Here is a 9,206-nt window from a genome sequence, read left to right on the forward strand (position 1 = left end):
TTGTCTGGGCGCTTACATCTGCAGGGAGTGGGTGGTGCAGGGCTGTGGCTCTCCTCGCCTCACCTCCTACGCCCGCTTGGTGCTGGCTGGGCTCACATCTAACTGTGGATTTTTCCTTGCAAACTCTGAGGAAGTGAAGGATAAGGGCAAAAATAGTTGGGATTTGATAGCGTGTGCAACATCTGACAAACTTGAGTCCCCAGAGGAAGCAGTCATTGATTTATATCTTTGTCTTTATGTAACTTGGGTGTTGTCTCTATGTAACTTTCCAGGCACTTCCTCTAGCAAATCTTATAAAGAAAGAAATACTGGGGTTTGTTCCTTGGGTCATGATAAACCCTTAGGAATGTGTTACCTCTCAGCTGTGTGTCTACACAACAAGGGACCATCACAGCCAAGTTATTAGAGGAATCCCTCTCACATTTTCAACTTGGAATATTTTTTCAGCTATGTTAACCTTCTTGACAGTATTTTTTCTGGGAAGGGAGACACTCTGCATTCAGTTCTTGCTTGAATTTTCATTTTTAGAGCTCTTAGCACTTCACCGCTAATTAACTTTCAATAACTGTTGTAGGGTTACAGTTAGTCAGCATGAATCAGACAGAAAATGTAGCTTTAGGGGACCACACTCTGTCAAAAACTATTAGAAACCTTTGCTTGATTTCCGAGGAGAATATACTCGCTCAAGCAGGATATAGCAGCTATTAGGCAGCGTTCTCCTGCAGTAAGAAATCCTCAATAAAAGAGACTCGGTGGTTTTGGTAGCAGCCCTCCTTTCAGGGTGGCTCTGAGTAATTATGCAGCATTTTCCTTTCTTCCCATTTGTTTGTCTGGTTTCCTAAATGGTGGTGGTGCTCAGGCCAAAGCTGGGGTTCTGAGCTTAAAGGTGGTATTTTTATCTGTTGCCTCACAAATATAATTCAAAATAGGGGGAGAAGAGGGAGGTCACTTCTAGGTGCAGGCCAGCTCTGCCCCTCTGCCCTTCCCAGGTGTTTTCAGCTGCGGAAAATTGAGAACTGCTTTTGGCTGGGAGCACTCATGGGAAGACTTGGCCGTGGCAGGCAGCAGTGCTGTTGGTCCTAGTGATGGGGGACATTCCTGGGATGCAGCATGCAGAGCTCTCAAGCGTCCACAATGCCCTCGTCTAGGTGCAGTATTAGATGGGATACCAAATCCTCTCGATGCTGTTAATCCATGTTGTTCCACAAAGGCCCCAGGTGCTCCCTGCTGATGATTTATTGGCCTGTGCAGCAGGAATAGGCCACAGCTGTGTAAGGTGGGGAGGGAGCTCCTCTGTGCTCCCACAGCCCTGCCTGCCTTGGGCTCTCGTGCTGTTGGAGGCAGCCCCAGTTCCCTGCAGCACCTGCAAGGCCAGGCTGAGCAGAAGGCACTCGAGTCCCATTCCCACACCACAAGGTAATGCTCATTGCCCACTTGCAGCCTGCTCTTTACTTTCTAGCTAGAGCTTATAGAGGCTTTCAATTTCCAGGTGTGCTGTTAAAAATCTCAACACATTGCTCTGGATGACTAAGGATGCTTCCTATGGTTTATTCAATTTTTCTTTTTTTCCCCTTTGCCCTCCCTTCCCCCTCCTTACGTCAGCAGTGGGTATAATTTGTTTGCAGGGTTCCAGGGTGTTTCATCTTTCTTTGGCTAGCCCCAAGTGCAGGGGGGTTTGTTGAAGCAACAGCACTCTTGATTTCTTAGAGCTGGTATGTGGGTGTTGGATTGTGTCATTCGTAGGAGGTGAACGTCAAAGGAAGCGGGATCAACTGCTGGAGGTTTGTGAGCCAGGTACTTAATATTTGGTTTCCTGGAAAAGCAAGGAAAAATAGCAAAACAGGCAGCCTTTGAGTCTTTAGTTTTCCCATGAAATCAGATTAACACAATACCTGTGCGTGCTCGAGAACAGTTTGGGTTGGTTTTGGTTTGGTTGGGTTGGTTTTTTTCCCCTTGGTTTATTCAGGATGGAGGATGACTGTATTTTCCTTTAAATAGTTTCACTTGTTTTGGTGGATTCTGTTGAATGTTTATTCCAGTAATACAAATAATTTGTGTTCTGTTAGGGCCCTCACAAATAATGCAATTCATTATCAGGTACATTATGTTGTCTTTTTATTTGATGTAAAATGGGGCCTTTGAGTTAAATTTAGATAGAAGAGCTATTTGAGACTATTTTGTTCATCTTCAACTATTTTTTTCAGAAGTGCATTAGTCTGAAGTATTTCATGGGCAAAATACTGAGTTATTTTGGGGACAGACAAATTGTCTACAAAAGAAAAGTATAGCTGCTTATTTTTACAGTAGTTTTAGGGTAATTGCTGTTTTATTTGACAAGTGTAGATACCAAGGTAGATAGAAAATTCCAGCAGAGTGCTTTCTCCTAAACTGCTGTAGGGAGCAGGTATCTCTTGCAGTCCTTGTTCAGGCTGAGCTTAAAAATTAAATAGGACAGAGGTGCCCTTAAAAAAAAAAATATTTATCCATGCCATGGATTTGGCAAAAGGACTGTAGCAGCTTTCTTGGCATTTCCCCTTATGCTCATTTTCCCATGGCTGTCAAAGGGATCTGTAGGTCAGGGGAAGGAAAGCTGATGGTGAAGTGTTCATAGAAGGACTTTTCTTTAATCACTGGAAAAACAGTCCTTCCCTCTGACTTCAGCAAAGCATTGTGGGGTGAATTTATGGATCTCATTGATATTTCTCCTGATTTACACAACAGTAAGCAGTATGTAAGCATAACAGTAAGTTAAGTAGCAGTGGGCCTTAAATATTTATCTGGTTTATTTTTGGAATGGCAGTTGCAGCTATTTATAGAGCAAGGAAGCAGTGATACAAATCTGACTGGATTCCTTCTTTGCTTTGAATCTGTGAGAGAGAAGCAGTTTGGGCTTTTTGACCACGAGCTCTTATATATTATGTTAAATGTGCACTGATTAATAGGTTATAAGCTTCATTTTTCAAGAGGTTCTGAACCCCTGCTTACAAGTATGAGGGATTTTGTTACCTCTGTGAAGGAGCATTGATGCAGCCTAAGAGCAGCTGTGAGAGTGCCCTGAGCTGCTGTGCAGCACTGATACCTTACATGGATTTATCCATGGGCAATGGTCCCAAGAGAAAACACATTTGTGGTGGGTCACTGCTTACCCAGAAAACCCAGAATGGAACATGTTCTCCTGTGGGAGGCTGTGCTGGGTGTGGTAGGGGTGGATGGGGTGCTGCTGTGAGGGAGCCTGTGTCTGTGCCAGTGTGCTGGGGAGGGACATTCCCTCTGGTGGATGGAGATGCCAGAAGAGAGCATGCCAGTAGTGTGTGCTGACTCAGAAATCAGCACTTCTGGCTCTTAGGCCACTGGTTGATGCGTGGCTTACCTTAGTTGTCACCTAAATCTGTTATTTCCTTTTGATTCCAGATGGTTTCGAATCCACTGATGTTGACAACCTGACTGAATCTCAGACTCCTGGGCTTCACTGCAGCTGGACACCCCTCACCCCATACAGACAGGCAGGTCAGCACCTGGCAGGACCAGTTTTATTGCTGCATCCCTCCTGTGGAGAAAGAGGGCTTGCCCACTGTCATGAACTTCAAAACATCCCCCTGTCTTTCATTTAAAAACTAACCTTGAGAGCCTGGGAAGGAAAGAGAACTAACGGAAGTAGTCAACCCCCTGTGTTTGCTGTGAGAAACCACAGAAGGTGGTATGGTTCTGTAAGGAGGCCATGGGAGCAATATTTATTTATGGATAAGTGCATGTCTGTCTGTCTTGTGCCTTCAGATTTATTTTTATACTGACTGTTGTTTCCACATTTATACAGTAGCCTTTAGTAATTGTCCTGGGATTTGACCAATCTCTTTTGGAAGAATGAATTGCTAGTACTGTTAAACAAACGTGAAAAGAATTATTCTCTTTCCAGCGTTTCTAGAAATTAAATTTTAGCCCTGGTGTGCTCAACTACCTTCAGGATTAATCTCTGTATTGTCAAAGGAGCCTGTCAAGCCCTTTTAGATCAAAGGAGGCTGTTTTCTATTAAGAAGGTTCTGATGATGTTTTCCAGCTCTTTGGTACAACACAAAGGCAGCCTGTGGCTCCCCACTGCTGTTTGACCCGTTAAGTTTTTGAGTGTCTTGCTGCTTTCTATTTTCTTTGTGTGAGCTCTGCCAGGTCCAGCTCAGGCAGGTGGCCACTGGCACAGCCACAACCAGGCACCTCTAACCCACCTGAAATACCTCCTTGCTCTCTCAGAGCCTGTCTGGTCAGGGTTGTTGATGGTTTCTTTTCACAGCTCGCTGTTCCTTACAGCCTGCACCCGTGTGGAGTCCATCAGTGTGCAATTCCTGTGGCTGGCAGAGCATGCTGCCTTGGCATGCTTCCCTCCCTTCCCAGGATGCCTGGCCTTCTGAAATTCCTACTTTTCCTGCTTTCAGATACAGTCCTCTGTCATTACACATTTTCTGTGCACTTCTGAACAGGCTACTTAATGACTTTTTTTTTTCCCCTCACCACCAGCTCAGAATTTTTTGACTGCTGCATTTGCTCTATTTGAATACAAACATGGGAGAGACAAAGAAATGAGTGCTATGGAATGATTAGGTAGAGATATGCCAGTGGCTTTGCCTGATTAATGGATTTACATTGCACATTACTCATAGGCAGCTTTCCAATGTCTTTCTCTAAAACAAGGTAATTTGTTTAAAGGGCTATCTTTTTGTAAAATGCTGATAAGCAAGCCATACTTGGTGCAAGTATGGACATCTAGGCAGGTAGAGCCAGCATAGGATGTACAGTCATTTTGTACATCCCTGCTAGCCACAGCCATTCCTGCAGGTACTTGAGGAATGCAGGATGTGCCCCAAATAGATTTTAACAATTATTCCCTGATGGAGTCATTTCAGCCTCTCCTGACATCCGTACCAGCTCCTGCTGGCAACAACAGGATCTTTGTGATGGTGACTGCAGCAGAGTACAAATGCTTTTCTTCTCCTTTCGTGTCAGACAGCAAGTGAAGGTAAAGACTTGCTGTGCTGACTCAGAGGAAAGGTTGAACAAGCCTGGGCTCCTGCCTCTGACAGTGGCCAGAGAATTTTCAAGAAAGTCACTTCTCCCTGATTCATGCTCTTCACAAAGTGAGTATTTCCAGCTCTGGCTTCTATTCTGACAGGATGAGAAAGGATAACACAAAGAAAGAGTGTGGCAAGGTGAGCAGAGAGGCTTACTCTTCAAAGTACCAGCAGGCTTTAGTTTTCTGATCTGGTGCCAAATGCAACAAAGGTACTTGCCAAATGCCCTTGCAGTAGGACTTGTCCAGGGGCTTTACAGCTTTGCACCTCTCTCTGTCTCTGTGTCCTGCTGCTCTGATTCTGTTGGAGTCAGTGGGGTTCCTCTGCTGCTGATCCTGTGTGAAAATCTGGCTTCTCCTGGCTGCAGGGCACATCTCCAGAGCGTGAAAGAGCAGGAGAGCCCAGTTCATGCCATTAGCAGGGCAAGGTGTTGGTGAGAGCTGGAAGTTCTTCTTGGTTGTTTGGGACTGGGGAAGGACACGTCCTTCCTGCTGAGCAGGGAGACAGCCTGGTTTATCTGCTGTCCAGTTTACTGCAGTGTGGAGTGAGAACACCTTCAGAAAGTGAGGGCTGATGCTGGGCTGGTCCTTGCCGTTCCTACCATCTACTCATGACCAGCCTTGTCTCATGCTCCAATTTCCTCTGGATGTGAAGCCACATTCGGTGTTGTAATCAATCTGCCAAAGGTTGTGGCATCAGTACCTGAGGCACAGGTGCCTGGAGGAGGATTAGGATGCTGGATTATATGGGTATATAATGCTGAAAATACACAAGAGATGCAGGGACAAGAGTGACTCCAGGTTGAAAGTCAAAACTCCTTTTCCAAGCACTTTCAGCTTTTTTAATTGCACAGCATTCCTCTGGCCTTTGTAATTCTATACTATGGATATGAATGCAAAAGGATATAAAATATTTATGTCAAAGTGTTGAAGTTAATTGGGGACTGAATTTCTGGCTTGGATACTTTCTTTCACTCCTGAGGGAAAAAAAAAACCAAACCTTTTTAAGCTGTTAATTTCAAAAACAGCATGGTCTGGAAAAAAGAGCTTTTCTTCAGTGTCATTACACTTTAAGTTTGTTCCCAGAACTGCATGTCCAAAGGAAAGCATCCCTAGGCAGGTGTTTTTTGCCAGCTGACTTGGACCTTTGGCACCTCCCAGCTCTGAGCAAGCTTCCTTGGTGTGGAGACATGCCAGAGTGAGCTTGCAAACACAGTTCCCTGCTTCAAAGAAGTTCCAATAGCAAACACACCAGGAGATCCTGCCAGCTCCATAAGCCAAGCAGGCTGCAGTCTGAAGAGGTCAGAAACAATTTAGACACACCTGGAAACACTCATAAAGCCCTTGGGCCTTGTCATTATTGCTCAAGGTGTCCAGCAGCTCTGCAAACATTCAGAGGCTGTCTGAGCCAGGCAGGTGTGGCTTCAGCAGCTTGTATGCCCAAATAAACTCAGCAGGCTGGAATCACACAGCTAACACTTGTCCATTTCTTAATTTGTTGTTATCTAAGTGTCTATAATCCTTGTAGGGAAATAAGATGCTGGCTGATGCTTTTCCACACGTAGAAAGGACAGGGATAAAAATATCCACAGTTGTGTTCAAAGACAGCAGGGAAAAAGCAGCTCCTGCTGGCATCAGGCCAGGGCAGAAACATCCTACTGCACAGGCAGGTGGCCACTGCCTGTGGCACAGCTCTGCTCCTGCCCTTCCAATTCCAGCACTGCCTGTTGTCAGCAGCAGCAGCATCTTCCAGCCCAAAACACCCATGCTCACTGAGCTGATCGTGTGTGGCCACAGGATGCCTTAAGACAGGGTATTGCCACTTGCTGAGCATTAAGAAACTTCTAAAACATCCCCAAGTGGCCAAAACTTGCAGTGCTCTAAATCATTGTCCAATGTTCTGTAGGCATGTATTGCTCTGCAAATGTTCCCTGCTGTTGGTTTTGCTTCCAAGCTGTGCATCCAAGCCAGGTGCTATATTAGTTTCTTTTGCTGTGACTCATGGCACCACAGTCCTGAGAGAGACCATTGCTACATCCACTGAAAAATGGAGGCTTCAAACCTTTGAAGAAGAAAAATGGGAAGGTTGTGGAAGGGTGACCCATTGTGTGCACAGAACTTAAAAATGGGGGGAAACAGGAACAGGGAAGCTGTGGGGGCACAATGGCTGGGGTGTTCCTGAGCCCTTCCCAGCAGAAAGGAGGAATACATTTGGGTGCACTGACTCCCTTTATTTGAAGGATAATTAGCTGCTGAGCTTTGAAGTCTTACCTAGGTGGCTAAAGTGTGATTGGGATGCCCAGCAGTGGGGCTGAGTGATCAGATGTTCCACACTGGGTCTCCACTGTTGAGGAGCACAACCCTCTGGGTCTCCATTGTTGTGGAGCACAACCCTCTGGGTCTCCACTGCTGTGGAACTCAGCCTTCTGGGTCTCCACTGCTGTGGAACTCAACCTTCTGGGTCTCCACTCTTGTGCTGCAGCTGGGACCAGCTTTCAGTGGGGAAGCAGACCAGCTGCTGCTGTTCTTGTTCTGAGCACTCACAAATGGAATTTTCTCCCTCATGAGAAATACCGGTGACATTTAAAGTGTTTTGATGCAAAGCAATGGTGTTACAGCTACTGTGCTGTTTCTGATTTAGTAGGATTTATATTTCCAGTGTGACTAACAGGTAGCCAGTGCAAACCTTGCTGTGGATTGTTTGGTGTTCCCCAGAAGCAGATGTTCTTTAGTCAGGGTCTCTTGTTCCCTGATGCTGCAGAACACCATGCCCTTCCCAGTCCAAAGGCAGCATTCCTGCTTTGTTCACTGCTGGCATTCTCAGGAAAGAAATTCTTCAGTTTCAGGCTGAAATAATTCCTCCCCAGTTGTTTTCAGCTGTAAGTTTTCAGTGTATTGGGAGCAGAATGTCAGACTGGTATTGTGTGGGGCATGGCACATGGATCTGCAGGACCTTTTTAGTATTAGAGGCAAGTAGAGATCCTGAAAGCCTTAAATAGCACCGAGAGAAGGTGATGCCAGGACTGGGCAGAGTGAGGGTCAGGCAATGCAGTGCCAGCATGGATGGGATGTGGGTGAGTTGGGCTTAAAGAGTCTTGGTTTGGCTATTGGTCCTCTCAAGTGAGGCTTGACTATAAATCATGACCCTCGGGCAGTTTGGAACTAGGATTTCTTGCTTAGAGATGGAATATTCCCTGCCACAGAAACTGCATTAACTTCTTTAGTGACAGTTTGAAACACACATCCTGGCTGTTTAATTGGATTTATCATGGCTATTGGGAGCATAAATGTGTTTACAGATTTGTTTTGAAAGCTTTTTTGTGTGTTTTTCTCATAGCAAGTCAACTTCCATGTGGTGCAATTATGTTCAAGATGTTCCCTGTAGCACTGGAATAATGTCAGATTATACTGTGTGTGCATGTTGTTCTTCGAAAGGATTTTATCTGAGGCATGATACACTGTGGCAGGAGGAGAAAAGGAGCTTAGTTTTTATGAAGAGAGGTATAAAAAGCTTAAAACACAAAAAATTCTGTCAAATCCTGTTTCCTTTTTATAGGAAATATTTGACTCTGTCCATTGAAATGTGAAACTTTTTCCCCTTTAACTTCCTTCCTGCTCCATCCAACTCTGCCAGAACTCAGTGCACACAGCTTGCCACTGCTGTGCCACAGCCTTTCCAGCATTGAAAGGTTGAGGCAAATGCAGCAAGACATTTCAGAGACAAGCATTTAGGGGAAATGAAAGAAGAGATGACTTTCATTTGTTTTGAAAAGTGTCTTAGGTTTTCTTTGGTTCACAGTGTGGCCTGGAAACTTGCAGTGTGTTTGATGCAGTGGTACAGGAGGCCCATGTGAAGCCTGCTCACATCCCCAGCCACAGAGCTGGCTCCAGAGGGATGCTGGGGTACAGGAACCACCCTTGGGTGTCAGGGGCTGCAGCACACAGTGCTTACTATTAGATCTGTCTTCTTTTTTTCTTTATTTCTTTCATTAGTCTGATTATTAGTTTGGATAACAATGCAACTTAACGTGCAATTTCCTGTCTGATGGCAGTTCAGATATTAAATGTCACATCTGCCTGCTACTTTAATCCTTAACTATGACAAGTTTTCCCAGCACTTCTAAAAGAGACAGTTGTGATATGTTTCACT

Source organism: Melospiza georgiana, chromosome 7 (genome assembly GCF_028018845.1).
Source record: "Melospiza georgiana isolate bMelGeo1 chromosome 7, bMelGeo1.pri, whole genome shotgun sequence".
Taxonomy (NCBI): Eukaryota; Metazoa; Chordata; class Aves; order Passeriformes; family Passerellidae; genus Melospiza; species Melospiza georgiana.